General features: G+C 40.7%; 1 protein-coding gene across 1 annotated transcript in view; it reads right to left on the bottom strand.

The window, feature by feature from the left end:
• Positions 1-17,812, bottom strand: part of rnf32 (ring finger protein 32) — a 48,215-nt gene that overhangs the window by 18,681 nt on the left and 11,722 nt on the right. Inside the window, exon 3 of the mRNA XM_028961097.1 lies at positions 2,358-2,432. The gene's annotated coding sequence lies outside the window, so the exon portion shown is untranslated. The remainder of the gene's footprint in view (positions 1-2,357; positions 2,433-17,812) is intronic.

Here is a 17,812-nt window from a genome sequence, read left to right as displayed (position 1 = left end):
GTGCATGAAATGCTTCATTGCATAAAATGTACAATGTGTTGAATAAAATTTAGCTTGAACACAGAATGTTTTTGGTTTATGTACATACGCAAAATCGGATGCATAGCGAAGACATTTTTTTAATTGATGGGTGTGTCCAATTCCATTCTTCTATTGTGACAGCAGAAAAAAAATGACTTTGCACCAGTGCAAAGTGGGAGAGAGTTTGTCCTAATTTGTTTAGGTGTGTTTAGGGCGTCGCACATAATAAAAGTGTAAATGGTTTGTCACCTCCCCTTTAAAGGGGAGAGGTGCTGGTTGCAAGGTGTCAGGGCCATTTGGCATGGCGAGGCAGGTGAACTGAGATGATGAGAAGACTTGACGAGGAAGAAGGACACATTCGCACGACGCCATGAAAGCGGGGTTTAATCGGTGAAGAACAGGACAGGGGAGACATCCGATAACATGGTGAACATGTGACATAACAAAGACCAAACAGTGCAGCTTTATTCAATTAAACACTGATGAAAACGATTAGGAAACATTACACATGACAAACCCCTTCCGGACCGGATCATGACACAAGGGATCTTCATTTATTTTAAAACATGGCGAACAATGGCGTCGAGCAGGTAAGAAAACGGACTCATAACCAAAGGTGTGTTGGGTCACATCCTGAACTGCCAAGGTGCCACTGAGGTCCCCTTGAGCCAATACTGTGTATGCTCTGTCACAATGACAATAAAGGCTTCTTGCATATTATAATCTCCTGTCCCTTCTCCCTGTAATTCTAAATTCTGAAATAAAGCACAGAATTGACTATACACAGTTCAGGCGTATACACTGCTCAAAAAAATAAAGAGAATGCAAAAATGAGACATCCTAGATCTGAATTAATTAAATATTCTTATTAAATACTTTGTTCTTCACATAGCTGAATGTACTGACAAACCACACAAACATTATTCATGGAAATCAAAGTTATCAACCCATGGAGTTCTGGATTTGGAGTCACACTCAAAAATAAAGTGGAAAAGTAGTGTGTGTCCTCCATGTGCCTGAATGACCTCCCTACCACGCCTGGACATGCTCCTGATGAGATGGCGGATGGTCTCCTGAGGGATCTTCTCCCAGACCTGGACTAAAGCGTCCTCCATCTCCTGGACAGTCTGGATGGAGCGAGACACGATATCCCAGATGTGCTCAGTTGGATTCAGGTCTGGGGAACGAGCGGGCCAGTACATTGCATCAATGCCTGCTGACAGAATCCAGCCACATGAGGTCCAGCATTGTCTTGCATTAGGAGAAACCCAGGGTCAACCGTACCAGCATAGGATCTCACAAGGGGTCTGAGGATATAATCTCGGTACCTAATGGTGAGCAGAAGGACCCACTGCCAAACCGGTCATGCTGGGGGATGTTGCAGGCAGCAGAACGTTCTCCACAGCATCTTCAGACTCGGTCACGTCTGTCACATGTGCTCAGTTTGAACCTGCTTCCTTCTGTGAAGAGCTCAGGGTGCCAATGGCGAATTAGTTAATTTTGCTGCACGGTGTTGGGCTGTAAGCACAACCCCCACCTGTGGATGTCAGGCCCCTCGTACCACCTGTTGGTTCTGAAGTGGACAGTCTGATTTCACAGAAGTGTGATTGACTTGGAGATCCAAGTGTTCCCTTTATTTTTTTGTGCATAGAAGAGTCTTGTTACACTGTGGTTGTTCTATGTTTATAATAAATATGGTGTGTTTTTTTCACGAATAAAGAAGAAGACTAGTGTGGGTGTGTCTATGTGGATTCAAGCGGGACAGCTCAGTCTGTTAATGGTTGTTGCTATTTTAGAGTGGAGATGTGCCAGCTTTGCTGGCATACTTGTAAGCATACTTGTCATTCATATCACAAATCACTCACAGTTCCCATCTGACATATTGTAGAACAAAGACAGCAACTGTTAATTCATGTTAATTCATGTAGGCCACGCTAAGAAGTTCTCCCAAGTTCTCAATCGCCATATTCACCACTTCACTCTCCTTACACAACATACTAAGAGCAGCTTAGAACATTCTGAGGCCTCCTTCGATTCAGTGCTGAAACTTTTGGACTCTTTGACACTGTGATCTATTGGCACTGTTTTATCCCTGGCTCCACTCAGCATATTGCCACATTGTTCCAAGCTGCTTTAGCCCATGATCCTGAATAATCATTTCATTTAAACAATTCACTATTGTTTGATGAATGCAAATCCAGGATTGGCTATTTGGAGCAAACTTCATGAGAACATCAGTGAAGTTTGCTAGTAGGTGTAGGTTTATTGTATGTAAACTAGGGCTGTCGTTAATTGCTAAATTTATACGTATTTTCACAGGTTCAAACCCCACTTACTTCCATTGTGTCCCTGAGTGTCTCCAGGGGCACTCTCACTGTCACCGCTCATTGTAAGTCGCTCTGGTTAAGATTCTGTAAGAGTAAGAGTAAAATTAATGGAGTTAATGCAACTGTGTTTTGTTAATGTTAACAATGACCAGATCATCTCCCCATCACTCCCTATTTAAGCCTCTTTCTCACTCTTGTCGCAGGTAATCATTTTAAATATACATTATAGAAAACTTTACTCCCAAGAATTTATTGATGGAATTAATTCATTGCAGAATGTGTGATTAATTAACTGATTTACACCCCTGCTGTAAAAGTCTTCATAAAACAGGAAAGCGAACTGACCTCTGGTACGTTTGACCTCTCGTGCACCCATCTCTCTCTCCCTCACATTGAAGGACAGCTGTTTCTGCCTTTGAGTGTTTGACCAATACTGTTGAAAGGAAGCTTTGTTGTGAATTTCTGTTCAGACCCTGGTTTTCTTGGGACCTGCCCTTCTGTCTCACTGTTAGTCCAGACCTTCCTTTGACCAGGGGAAACCATAATCAGGAAGAGCATACATATTGAGGGCAGGCTGTTGTCTGAGAGGAATTAAAATGGTAATGGTGTGTGTGTGTGTGTGTGTGTGTGTGCCTTGACCCTCTTGCAGAGACATCTTTGTTATCACAAAGGATTCCAACTTTGAGTGCAGGCCTAGTTTTTTTTGTCTGGTTAAAGCACCTCTCTGCAGACACATGTTCGGTGAAGATTATCTCTGTGAGTGTCTTTCTAAAGATGGCGACCCATCAGAGGACAGAGCCCATTGTGAGCCCCATTGTGTCTTGCCTCAGACATGCAAAAAGGATACTGAGTGTCTGTCTAAAATAATGATCAGTTCCCAGTAGGTGTAAGCAAGAAAATTCCTAACATGCTTAAAATGTGTCGTCTGTGCCTTTTGTGTATTTTGTTGATTAGAATCAGTATTGTGACATCAGGCTATTAAAGTGGTTTCCATATTGTATCTCAGGGCCCTGCTTTGATGATCTAAAGTGTGCTTTTTTCACCTTGCCTTACACTGTCTGCCAGTGGTTTTTCTTATCTCTTCAGACATGCTACTCATTTTGACACCTTATGCCCAGCTGGGTATTCAGAATATCAACGTATTTTGTGTGTGCGTTGCACTTGTAATTGTGGTGTTTTTTAAATTAGGCCTGTCATCGCTGCATTTCAATTTCAAGGCAGCAAAATGACATTGTCCTTTTGATCATCAAAAACCACTTCTGAAGTTGGTGGCTATTAAATGTAATGTATTCTGTGTCTTAGAAACGTGCACATGGAAGAAGCTCAATATGGACACAGGTACGTACGCAAAATGCTCTAATGTGTTTTGTTATTTGGGTAAAAGCAGTCATTCGATCTGCCTGTGAGAATGTCTGACTTTACTTTCCCAGATCAGCCAGCTGAGGCCATGAATAAACTCATAACCCACCATGTGGAGCACACATTATAAATATGGCATAAAATTGTTCTGAATATGTCCTTTTTTAAAATGTCCAAACAAGCTTCCTCAGTTTTTTTTTGTTTTTAGCTGGCAGAGACAGACTGAGGTCTTGAAGTACAAATATGCTTTATAAGATGGCTTAATGGCAATCGGTGCTTAGCATGCCCTCACAGTGGCGATAAAAGTCTGAACTGGTTTCTAACTGATTATTTCTTGCTGTGGTCAAGGTTATTCATTATTGCCATTGTTTTTAAGTCCTGTACACTAGCCTTTCATATTACACCAGTGTTACAACATTTAGAACTTCAGATGCATTAGTATTAGGATGGAATGGATGGATTAGGATGGAATGTTTTCTGGACCAGTTGAGTAAGGAGAGCTCTGCATCTACCAGCATTTCTTCCTGAATTTCCAGTTGACCATGTCTCTACACACCAAGGAAAGTCTTCCCAAGGAAGAAAAAGAAGATTGTGTGTCACTTCAGGAAGGTTTTGTTATTTTTAAATACTTATTGAACTCACACATAGATCCATTGCAAGACACATGCAGATTTGGGGGTATTAAAGGGATTGAAAGAGCTAGAAACTCCCAGAAATCTGTCACTAACATTTACATAAATATCATGATTATCATATTTAAGATGTTTTGTCATCTGTGTTTTTCTTGTAAGATCCTTATCAGGTATTCATGCTATACGGACCTTGAATCACCAGGTTCAGCACAATTACATAAACAGTAGCCTTCATGTCATTCATTGTGAAATACACTAATTATAATGAATATTGCAAAGTGATGTTGACAGAGCAGGGACAAATTCAAAGAAGGGGTGGGGTGAAATGTGTTTCTCAATTTGACCTGTGCTTGAAAAGTGTGGCAAAAGCATAAATGATCACACCCTATCGCTGATACTACTAATGATGAGTGCTTGGAGTGCAACAATAGCAATTTTGCCATAAAACTGTCAGCAGTTAATCAATCTGTGAAGGGTTTTCCTTCAGTGTAAGATTTATTAAATGCTTAGTGGCACAAGCCTGGACTTGCACAGTCTGTCTGCAATGTACACAAAGCTGGCCTGGGTATTTTAGCACTCCTTCTCGCATTTATCACAGAGTATTACCTTTTGGATGCCCCCCTGCCTCCTCCATTGTTCCTGTGGATGTGCAGTGTGTGGGCAGTTTGCAAAGTTCGTATCATTGTCCAGCTGTTATAGAGCTGCCGGCTGATATAACAGTTTACAGTTTCGCTCTTCTCATTGTTTTTCACCCCCGAGGTCTGTGTGTTTTGTCTGTGCTCTTCAGGCACTGTCTTGCACAGCCAAGACATGCACATTAAATGCCTCAGGACTTATGAGGCCTGCTGGTGCATCTGCCAACAATAGGAATTTCCCCGTTTTACAGAGGAAAGGCAGAGGGAGGTTATCTCTGGCTCATCCATGTTCAACCAGCCTTGCACTCCTATCGCCGCCCACCTCATCGTTTTATATATTTGTATATTTTTTTTAACCCTTCTATTATAAGCAACATGGATAAGGATATGCTAGTTTCCTCTTGATTGCAGCAACGGGACAACAAAGCAACTAGTCTAGATATGCCTTGAGGTGCCTAGTCAGATTCAAACCTATAATCTCTACAGTACAATACAATACAAGATAAATGTTCTTATTTAAAATATATTCTGTGATTTTTCTCATATGATTTACATGCATGCATCTGGGTGTCAGTTATAATCCAGCCTTTTAATAGGGAAAAAATTAGGTATTTAGGATCTGCTGTAGGATCTGAAAAGATACATAATTAATTTCAAATTAATTTATTGGTTTGCCCTTTTTGCCAAAAATAATAAATGACACAGCTTGTTGACGTGTAAATTCTGCTCAAGTAAAAGTACCCATCTAAAAATCTACTTGAGTAAAAGTAAAAAAACTACTTAATTTAACATTTACTTTGAGTAAAAGTTACTTTCAGTTACTTCAGTTACTTAATGTAAAATTTTTGAACTTATAGGCAGTATAATGTGCAAACTATGTTCAGACCACCCCATAAAACATTTTAAGCACAATTGGCCACAAAAGTACCAAATTATTAAAGATAAAGAAAATAATAGAAATAGAAAAATCAAAAACCAAAGTATCCAAAACTGTGAAAATGGTCAACAATTCCTTACTAACAAATTGTACTTTTTGTCCTTTCTATAGCAAACATAAATATATCAGTAGTCTTTACTGACCAATGAGCACACTGCCTGCTGATATGAGAAATGAAATAAGGCGCCCAGCCCCACAGAATACTACCGCATTAGACTGTTAAGTTCTTGTTCAGTTTGAACAGTGTAATGTATGGAATACAAAGGCAAAAGGCAAATACGGTGCACCCGAAAAGTATTCCCACCGCATCACTTTTTATGTTGCAACCTTATTCCAAAATTGATTGAGTTAATTTTTTTCCTCAGAATTTTATACAAACATGACGACAAAGTGAAAAAGCTTAATTGAGATTTTGGCAAATTGATTAAGCACATGTACATAACTATTCACACCCTGATCATCCTTGAGATGTTTCTGCAGCCTATTTGGAGTCCAGCTGTGGAAAAAAACTTTTGGAAAGACACATGTCTGTCTATATAAGGTCCCACAGTTGACAATTCATTGTCAGAGCACAAACCAAGCTAAGGAATTGTCTGTAGATCTCCGAGACAGGATGATCTTGAGGCACAAATCTGGGAAATGTTACAGAAAGATGACTGCGGCAATGAACATCCTGGGTGAAAACCTGCTCCAATCGCTCTTGAACTCAGATCTTTCATCAGGACAACGACCCTAACCACACAGCCAAGATATCAAAGGAGTGGCTTCAGGACAACTCTGTGAATGGCCTTGAGTCGCCAAGCCAGAGACCAGACTTGAATCCGACTGAGCATTTCTTGAGAGATCTGAAAATGGCACCAAACTTCCCATCCTTCAGAGATGCTGCAAAGAGGAATGGGTCAAGGGTCAACTGGCCAAGGATAGGTGTACCAAGCTTGTGGCATCATATTCAAAAAGACCCGAGGGTGTAATTGTTGCCAAAGGGGCATCGACAAAGTTTTGCGCAACTTGTTTCGGTCAGCAACTTCGCAATTTCCTTTCAGTTCAAGCGGATTTCTTTTCTTCGGCATCTCATTTTTTAACCAGTAACCGGGGGGTTTTCCAATGTGGCAAAGTAAAATACTCGGGTAAAAATGTAATAGGTAAATTGACCTGTTTCAAAAACAACTTAAAAAATTACAAATTGCTCGCAAAAACTTCTCAGTTACAGTAACATGAGTAAATGTAATTCGTTACTTTGCACCTCTGAATATAAGCTTGCTGTTTTTGCGTCAAGGTGGCTTAAACTCTTTTTTTTTTGCTTGTCTTCATTTGCTGTCGGATTTTTATTGTTGCCTCGGGGGGTGTGAATGCTTGTGTCTTGGTCGTTTGCACAGGGCGGACGTGGTGCGTGTAACGGTGAGGCTTATCTGATAATAATTCCATCAGTTTCTCCGCCAATTGGGAGTGAAGAATGTTCCCAGCTGACACCTCAATCATCATAACCTCTTATTACACGAAGCAAACATAATAAAAAGCCACTTTAAAGATGATGAGAGAAATATGATTTTTACCCTAATATTTATAATGACGTGATTAAATTATTGTTTTTGCTGTCAGTGCTTGCTCCTGGTGCATTGCTCTTGCCTCTTTGAAGTCAGTGAATATTAAAGCCCTGTTTAATGTGGTCATGAGGTTTGCTCATATTGCCTCTCCTCTGCACTCAGCTTAACTTAAATACATAGCAGGCACTGTAATTTTTTTACAAGTGCAGGCACAATTTACTTTAAATACAGTATCACCATTGCAAATCCTGTGAATACGTTGAACTGTGAATTTTTAAAATTTGCCTTTTGACATTGGCCAAAATGTTTAGCATGGTAGCCTTCTTTTGGTAAAGTGCATCATATGATTTAAAAGATGTAACATTGAATGTGACATTGCACCAGCCAGGTTGAGATTCCCCCTTTTTTTTTTTCATTAAGCGCTTGCTTCCATGGTTGTAGCCTGGGGATAGACAGTGTCTTGAAAATCACCACGTCTCGTGTTCAAAGATAACCCTGAGTGACTTTGATTCAAAGGCAGACGTTTGTAACACATCTCACATACTGGCCCGGAACTGTGAGCACATTTTGTGTATCCAACTGAACTCCACACACACCTGAGTTGGTCTAAATAAAAATTGCACATGGCACATAAAAAGTTTCTTTTTTTACGTTTTTAGCGTGCACTTTGAATGTTTAAATCTGTATTTTTATATATATTGCATTGCCTGGCAAGCAGCTACACTTCAACCACCTCATCTCTCTCTCTCTTTCACACACTTCTTAGTCTCTTCCTTTTCTCTATTTTCTGCCTTCCCAGTGATTGGTATGATGGTGTGAGAACGGGGCAGCTCTTGAAGTTCTTCTCATTCTCTGTGGAGATGGAAAGCAAACAGAGCCTCCCCAAAGCCGGGGCCTCAGCAAAGTCTGCCCTTTGACCTCTGAGCCCCTACTGTCCGTTGAGTTCTCTCAGAGGCCCTCATAGAAGGATCTGGAATTTCAGGGGAACCATCTCCTGAGCCTGTCAGACCCTGGGACCTTTTCAACTGAACAGCAGTCTTTTTTTTCTGGTAGAAGAATACTCTAATATTTGCCCAAATAGTGGACTGTAATATTTGCCCAAATAGTGGACTGTAAATCTGCACATTGCAACTAAACAAACTCTTTCCTGACTGACGTCAAGACATCTCCTCTGACAGAAGTCAGGTGTGATAAGACACATGTCTCGCAGACTGATTTGAAATAGTACCGAAAGAAAAAAATAAACTGTAATTTAGTAAATTACCGTTTGAAAGAGCCTGAAACGAGATTTTGAAAGTTTGTAATGTTGTACCAAGGGGACTTGGTGATCCCCTGCATTCTGTTGGCCTTTTCTGTAAGACACTGAACATAGAGCATCCAGGACAACTAAAAAAAAAAAGTAAAAACTAATTCAAAAAATTCCAGAACTTTGTTGTTCATCATTGGAATTCCAAGATATAAAGATATTAGCAAATTCTGGCTCAGGTTTCCCCGTGCTCAAGAGTGCAGCCTGATGATATCAACAGGGTTTTTGCCCAGCCACAAAACCGATATCATAAATGTGCCATGCTTATCATACATCACAGCCTGGACAAGATGTGCCGTTTGTTTCCGATGGTAACAACGGAGGGTTGAAAGGTCAACCCCCGTAATGTAATTTAGGAAGTATTTAGGAAGTACTTTGATATTCTTCGTATGGCTGTATGGTATTATTATACGCAGTGTTTGCTAAATATTTTCGACATGACCTCACAGTGGAAGGAGGGAAAATCGTTTGCCGAGGAGGTTCCCTCTCACCTAAGCTGTTGTTCTTTTTGGCAGTTTGCGAGTATTTTTACAAGCTTCTCCTGTCTACCACTGCAAACCTGTGACAAGACTCGACATAGAGTTGCGGTGAGGCATGTTTCGGAGAGCTGTGCAAAAATGCCATGCGGTTGCTGAGCTATGTATGGAAATTGTGTCAGCGACACCACGCTGGATGCAATATTTCATTTCATTCATCGGGTTGAATTGGATTCATTTGGGAGGGAAATTAATGCATCGTTACATCACGACGGCCATATTTCTGATCACGGATTGTATTTCTGTTTCCTGTTTTCTTGCTTCTGCTGAGGGAAGAGTTATTTTGAAGGTGAAATTAGCTCTGGCTTCCTCCCATAGGCCAAAAACATGGTGGTAGAGTGTCTGGGTTGCTGAACTGATTGCTGTGTGTGTGTGTGTGTGTGTGTGTGCATGAGATTGCTGGGATCACTGCAGCCTCTGTGACCCTGCCAGGAGTTATTATGAATGAATGGATGAAACGTGCAAAACGGAGGTTCAGATTGTTTTTTCGTAAACAAAGGCAACACGTTGCACATATTATAAATGTACCATTTGTTGATTGGTTAATGTCTCAGCTACAGCCCACCCTCAAGCCCACACTTAATGCTGCTTTTTGATATTTTTAAAGATTACAAGAACAAAACTGTCCCCGACTGTAGCAACATATCAAAATGACATATCAGGTGTGTGTTTAGTGCATTCACAGTTACTTTGCATGACTGAAACGGTGCTGGGAGGGTTTAGACACACGTTATGGAATCTCTGCTGCTGTTATAATAGTAAGTGGTGGTGATGCTGACGAAATTGCGCTTACAGTGCATGTTGTTGCATAACACTTCAACATATAATATTCTTGAAATAATATCTTGAAAAAGCAGTGTAGAATTGTTTAATTCCATCCTTTATGATTCTACAGGAGCAAAATGTCCAGTCCCGTTTGTCTCCACATTATTCACGTCTGACCCAAAAACGCTGCTTCCTTGAGTTAGTCAGCATCTCTCCTCCATGGTCCCAACCTGCACACAAACTATATTTATTCAGCAGCTTCTGGGCCACATAGGCCTGAGCAGCAGCCCGGTAAACAGCTGTTACCTCAGAGTTCCCCTCCCACCTCGGACCTCTCTATTTTTAGAGCGTATATATATTTTTATTATGAAATACAGTAAAATGCACTCTGGCTGCCATGTCTGCCTCTTCCCAGTGTGCTTTAAAAGAAAGGAAAGAAAACCTTCTCCTCACCTTACATTTTAAATATGGGGTTTAGAATAAGCAAATGTAAATGGATTTCTTATTGGTTTACTTGCTTTAATTGTTAAGTTGTGTATTATCTTACCAAGAACATTAAGTGCTTTTGCACCATTTGAGAAAACGGATTGGTGCTCACCAACCACCGACAATCAGCAGAGCAGTCAGTGTGTTCACCATGAAGACATTTAGGATTTTTTTTTTAGTTGGTCTTACGTCTTCCAGGGAGGTGTTGGTCCTGCATTTAAATTGGTCTTGAAAGCAAAAGGCTGAGAAGTAATTGTGGGAAAATAAGGGGGAAAAGGACACATTTTTCCCTTCTCTTTGTGAATAGGGTGGGGGGACGCAGCATGGCTAAGTCATCATGGAGGATGAACACTCGCTCACCTTGTTCCCATCGTATGGGTTTGCTCTCTGAATTAGGCCCCCGAACAACAAAGAATAATAAAAAAAAAAGAGTGTTTCAATGGCAATTATCATCTGGAAATGAGGACGGCGGTGTGGGGGCAGGACGTGGTGGTGCTGGGGGGGGTGAAGGTGTATTGAGGGGGTCTCCTCCAGCCTTTTCATTACTTTTTGCCTTGTTTCCCCTGTTCCCCTCCTCGAGAGAGTAATGTGTGTCCCGGCACAATGGGAGGATCTCCAGTGCTTTGCTGAGAGCCTGGAGAGTGTGTTTGCCTGAGCTGTGAAGAGTCCTCTTGACGAGGCTTTGGGCACAAAGGGGCTTGGCCAGCGGCGGCGGCTTACTTTGTCCTCGAGCGGCATTTCACACGCACCCGGGGCAACAGACGCGCAGGCCTGGGTGCTCATCTCAGTTATTGAAAAAAAAAAAAATTTTTTGGGGGGGGTGGGTGTTCTTCCCAGGTTCTGCCAACAGGACCATTCATAACGTTGGTGCTTGTTAGGCGACTATGTTTTCAGTGCTCGCAGTACGTTGATTTTCTCAATGGCGGTTCATAAAACAACCCGTAAACAGACGACATATTTGTTTCGTTACAAAACCAACTTTGTTCCATCTTCCCCAGCGCGGTCCGGCTCCTCCAAAAATATATTTTAATTAACCCAACGCCGGTATTCCCCTCTCGGGTCAAATTCGCTTTTGGCAAAGCAAATATCCCCGAATCACGGTAAATAAAGGAGAAGAAGGGGTTTCCTTCGTGTGTGTGATATCATCTCTTGAAAACCTCCATTACAGGTTCAGCTTATGTATGGTGTCACATAAAATAATCATGTGTCAAGGTTCGGCCCCATGAAATATTGATCCTGGTCAGTGGCGTGGCGCTACCGTATAGCGCGAATTTCAGCTCAAGGAGGAAAATGTGGTGTGTCCACCGTTCGGCCTGCCTTTTCTGCACGCTGTCTGAAGGAGCAAATTCAGTTGTCATAAGATTGATCTTCGTAAAGTTTTGTAAGTTCTGAGAGCTTGTTTTACACGGGCTGCACAACCACGGCAAGTTTATTTCTTTGTTACTGAGATTTCTGGAGGATTTATTATTGCATATTTAAAATGCATGTTTTACACAATGCAATGTAACATCAGAGAGCAAAATGTCTTTAGAAAAAGTTTCCTTATATTTCTAAATAATTTCTCAATAACTGAAAATCAGAGAAAAGTCAAACATGACACTATTTCAACATTATGATTGTATCTCAGTAAAACCTTTCACTTTTCAAGGCACACACACACAAACACATAAATGATGCCAGATGATAACAGTCTTAAGATGAAAAACACTGGGGCTGTCAAAATGAACCCCTGAAATAAGATAAGATAAGATAAGATAAGATAAACCTTTATTAGTTTCACAAGTGGGCAATGGAAGAATTTTAGGGTCAATTCAGATGCAGTGTGTATGCCTGTTACAGGTGGATATTTCTTTTTTAAATATTTTAAATGCAGACAGGACTGTGTGACCTGCGATTTACCGCTTTTTTTGGGGCTCATTGGGCATTAGGTGGAAAAAAAAAAAACAGAAATTGCCTGAATGAAATACTGTGAAAACCAAATCAATCTGCACAGCTTTTTATTTCCGTTTTTATTTATGTTCAGAGGGATCTACAGGGACTTTCCCACACTTGTCCCTTTCATAGTAATATGCAAGCTGTACTCACATTACTCTCTTTTTATAAATCAATTGACAGCCCTAAAAACATTAATACACAATATGTATAATAAATTGTAGTGCTGCCGTTACTTTGTGAGAAACCCTTCAGTTCTCTTGTCAGGGTGGAAGGAACACAGTGAGCCTTCTTTTTTTGCTATATTAATGAGTTCATCAGAATTTATAACTCACAGTGGAACTGCACATTAGCACATTAGTCAAAACTCTGCCATATCTTGATGTAACTGATCCTGATTTAGATGCACATTGGCGCAGACCTGAAAGGCACCTGCTCCGACGGAACATTGGAAGATTACGGGTGGTGTATGATGACCTTTTCATTAGACGCCTTCCCATTGCCTCAGCGGAGCACCATCTCGTTATTGAAGTTTCCGGTGGCCTTTTTTTTTTTTTCTGTATTTCCGCACGGAGACAGAGGTGCTGGTTGCTATAGTGATTTCTCATCTGACCAATTCTAGATTGAAGAACATGGTTCTCGTTCCCCGTTGTCTTACCACTGGCACTTGGCATTAGATTTTTCTGTCTTCTTGATTACTTGACATGTTTTCGTGTAAAAAAAAAAAAAAAAAGCAGAACTTTACCTTTCAGTACCTATGTGACCTTTTAATGACCTAAAATAACCTAATCTTCGTCTGAAGCAAGATTGTTTTCGGATGAACAGCATCTATATAAAGAAGAATGAGAAACACAGGACGAACATTTATCCTGAGGCTCGTCTTTTTTTTTTTTTGTCCCTGTCCAGTTGTTTATTGGTGTGTGTATGTGTGTGTGTGAGACTGCAGGTTGAGGTGGGGGTAGCCACAGGCCAGGCTATTAAAAGACAGTGGAGTTACATCTTTTTCCACGGTTCACATCTCCTTCGGTTCACTCGCTCCGGTTTTAAATAGCAGCACTCGCTCTCCTTGGAGAGAGGCTACCTTGGTTAAATAAAGGAATTCAATTATTCAGTGACTTAGTCATTTTAAATGGTGTCTTATTTCATTAACCTTCATTCAACTGTCAGAATCTGCGAAAATGAAAAGGATTCTGTCTGGAGATGCCGCGCCAATGCAGAGGCTTTGGCCTTATAATCAGAGGGCTGAGAGCCCTGTCGCCTCTTCTTTAACGTTTTTTAATTTCACATCGCACACGTCCCGCAGAACAAAAGCAATCATTTCAGCTCCAGACCAACCCTGTAACTACTGCAGTTGTGTGTGGCCTAACGCTGCTCTTTTCTCCAAAGTAGACATTACAAAACTGTATTTATTACGATTATCTGCTCCCAGGGATGTCTGATAGCATGGCATTTCATGGCAAAGCCATTATTATTATAATTAGCCATGATGTTCGTTGTTATATTATCATTATTATCATGTGGGGAAGGGAAAAAAATCACTGTTTGGGGTCATATTGTATGATGAAGCATCGTGTACCATGTCATCTCTTACTTTACCTCATATAGCTGCACCTTAAGCCAGCTTCTCCGGTTCTAGTCTAACCTCATGGGCTGGGAGGGCTGGGCTGAATAAAACATGACGCGAGCCTCAGAGCACTTTGCCGCGCTGTTGTATGACTTGAAACGCCACTGGGCTGTCAGGTCCAATCGAAAGCATCTCTTTGACACAGATCTACCAAAGACAAGAACCTAAAGCGGCACAAAGGAAATAAGATTTGGTGGTTTTCTCTGAATAAGATGATTATCCTCACAGTTTAACATGTCAGTAAGGAACACAGGGATGATCTGTGTCTGTCAGCGTTTCAAGGGTTGTTAAAGGTGTTTATAAAGTGTGCAATACTCAATGGACCCTCAGTATAATTTTGGTGATACATTAATTACCACAGACAGCTCCTCTTTATTACTCTGTGTTCACGTTGTAACAAAGATATGGACTAAGTGTGTATATCATTAACTAGGGCTGTCAGTCAATTAAATGAATTAATTGAGATTAATTATTCTTAGTAAATCTTGGTATAATGCATATGTAAAACAATGAAGTGTGATAAAGTGGCTCAGATGGGGATGGTTAGGGAGTTGACCTGGTCAATTTTTCAAAAATAAAGCTCCCTGCAGACTGTAAATACTAAATTAATAAACAATGGAACATGAACAAATTTATGCCAATGAAAATGTTTTTATTTTCAGTTTTTTGAGAAAGCATGTGAACGGAATGAACCCTCTTTTTTTTAATGATTATTTAGGTTAGGCCCCTGAACTGAACAATCCTTTTATGAACAGTTCCTAGTCCCTTAATTGTGAGTGTTCCTCTACCTGTGCATCAGTCCCACAACTACCTGGGGAAAATGTCATGGTGGGTCTATCTCTTTCAAATGCATGTTTACTTTTTCAGAGTCATTCTGCCTCTCCACATATCACTTATAACTCTGCCCCTTTCATTAAGTGCACCCAGAATACTGATTTCTTTCTTCTTTGGTTGCTTTTGTACTTATTGTCAAATGTGTACTTATTATCAAATACAACTGTACTGAAATAAATAATTAAATTAATGCTCTGAAATGAAATTAATAACAAAATAACAAACTGCTATTGGGGCATTAGCTGCTGGTTAGAATGAACATAGAGGTGCAATTATGCTGTGAATCTGTTTGATATGGAGTGTCTGACATTTACAGCATTTGTTTGACTTATTTAGATAACTAAAGTAACCAAATAAATGGCATGTTAAACTGCATCTGACAATATCCTCCTTTTTATTAACATAGATAAGGTCAAATGTTCAAGGTAAAGATCTATGCTTGTCCTCTCTTGTAAAATTATAGCCACTGTCACCCACTGCTGCTGAATGTACAAAATAATTAAGAGTAATTATAATTACAGTTTGATCTAAAAAAAACATTAAAAATGTTATTATACAAGCTAAAATGACCCACTGGCTCACTATCCATTGACACCTATTCTTAAAGGGTTGTGGCTGCTGGAGACTGTCACAGGACTCTGGGAGTTACTATTGGAACGTGTTGGGAGATGGACACAAGAACAATGGAATTTTCATTCCATACATTTTCATTCCAATATGGAGATATTGCAGTTTATATTATTATGGAGATATTGCAGTTTATAATATTGCATATTCCAGAGATAATGGTAATACATGATGAGCTGAATTATTATTGAATTGTTTATTAAAGAACATGCTTAGAATATTATTGCTCTTACAATAACCTACAGTAATAAAATCAAAAACAACAAATGATGGTATTCTGTTTGTGGAAGAAATGATGTTCAACTGTAGATGGTTAAATATTTGACACTTACTTACTTTTACCTCCCTTTATCAGCTAACATTTATGACATGCTGGTGCAAATGTGCATTTTTCATCTGTGTAATTACTGTACAGGCTTAATTACAGACCTTATTGGCTCAAACTATTTCTCATCTGCATGTGAATGGCTTCATCAATGACCTAGTTGGGTTGTTTCTCCTCTCCAGCATACAGATGGATGCTTTCAAGCAGGCACCAAAACAGCTTAATCATTTACATGAATGCATTCCAGCGGATGTGAAGTGGTCCATGGTCCTGTACACACCTACACACCAATCATTTAAAAAAGAGGTGATCCCAAGAGACCTATGCAACAGTGTTGCCCCAAGAACAATATCTTACCTGGCTAAACTGTTACAGGTAGATATCCATCAGAAACCCAAAACGCATGCCACGCAGAGTGTCAGTCTGAGATTAAACATTAATTTCATGCAGCACCACTCGGATCTCACAGGTCTTGTTTTTTGTGGGATGTGGGGTTCCAGAAAAGGTTCCATCTGCTTGGGATTTTTTACATTTTTAAAAATGTAATTTAATTTAACCCATCAGCCTTAGTGGGCAGTGGGCAGCCATGACAGGTGCTCGGGGAGCAGTGTGTGGGGACGGTGCTTTACTCAGTGGCACCTTGATTACTGGGCCGCTTCCTTAACCGCTAGGTCACCAATTGACAATTTAATCTGTTTTTCATTTACATTTACAGCATTTATCAGACGCCCTTTTCCAGAGCGACTTACAATCAGTAGTTACAGGGACAGTCCCCCCCTGGAGCAACTTAGGGCTCAGGGTCACAATGGTAGTAAGCGGGATTCGAACCCAGGTCTTCTGGTTCATAGGCGAGTGTGTTACCCACTAGGCTACTACCACCCTATGTTCAACGTATTCAATACCCTATGTTCAACGCGTTGGCTCTCCTCCAGGTAGTCCATATCGGCCATTGGCATGAGTGTGTGAGTGAATAGTGTTCCTGTGCCTTGTGGTGGGCTGGTGCCTCGCCCTGGGTGAGTTGCCAACTTAAATTCCCACTCCTGCCATTACTGTGGTAGCAAATTTACCAATGTGGGTAGCTTAGTGGGTAGCAAACTTACATATGAACCAGAAGACCACAAAGTCACAGGTTTAAACCCCATTTACTACCACTGTGTCCATGAGTAAGACACTTAACCCTGAGTTGCTCAAGGGGGGGACTGTCCCTGTAACTACTGATTGCAAGTCGATGGTAGGAATACAACAAACGACTTGGTACATTATTACTAGTTCTTTGGCCTGATGGGTACTGGATAGGTCATTAATTGAACAAACTTCCCTATTGACAGGTCAGGTCTTAGGTATCTGATCCCTAAATGACTGGTGTGACATTCACCCTCAGATGGTAGGTCTCAGGTCTTTCCATCATTGGCAATGGTGGTAAATAAGAAACTTGATAGAGCTGTTACTCAGCTTCAGCAGCAATTCTTCCATTTGTGTCCTCATGCATAGGGGTGGCGTGCTGCTTACGACTCCACCACGACAGCACATGACCAAGACTCAAACTGAGCATGTGCAGGCAGGTCTCCAGCAGCGAAATATCTGAGCGTAAGCTGGGCTGCCCAACCAAGCAATTACCTTTTGACCCACATTTCTCCCTAAAGCCCTCAGTGTTTAAGGTATGTGTTCGTTTCTGGAGGATTTACAAACGACTCGCCACTTCACATGTCAATCTTTTCTGTCTCAGCCTGAAAACGGGGATTTAGAAGGAGTTAAATGACATAACAAAGGCCCCGTGACATTCTCCTAAACAAAAAAACGAGCTTTGTCTTCACCTAAATCTGTGCATGGTTTCATGGCCTCCAAGGATTGTCAGGAATGTGTTTTCAATTAGATACTCACGTACTGTACATGTTACACTCCAGACTCATTAGGACTCTTCT

Source organism: Denticeps clupeoides, chromosome 2, assembly GCF_900700375.1.
Source record: "Denticeps clupeoides chromosome 2, fDenClu1.1, whole genome shotgun sequence".
NCBI lineage: Eukaryota > Metazoa > Chordata > Actinopteri > Clupeiformes > Denticipitidae > Denticeps > Denticeps clupeoides.
This window is presented reverse-complemented; position numbering and strand designations above follow the sequence as displayed.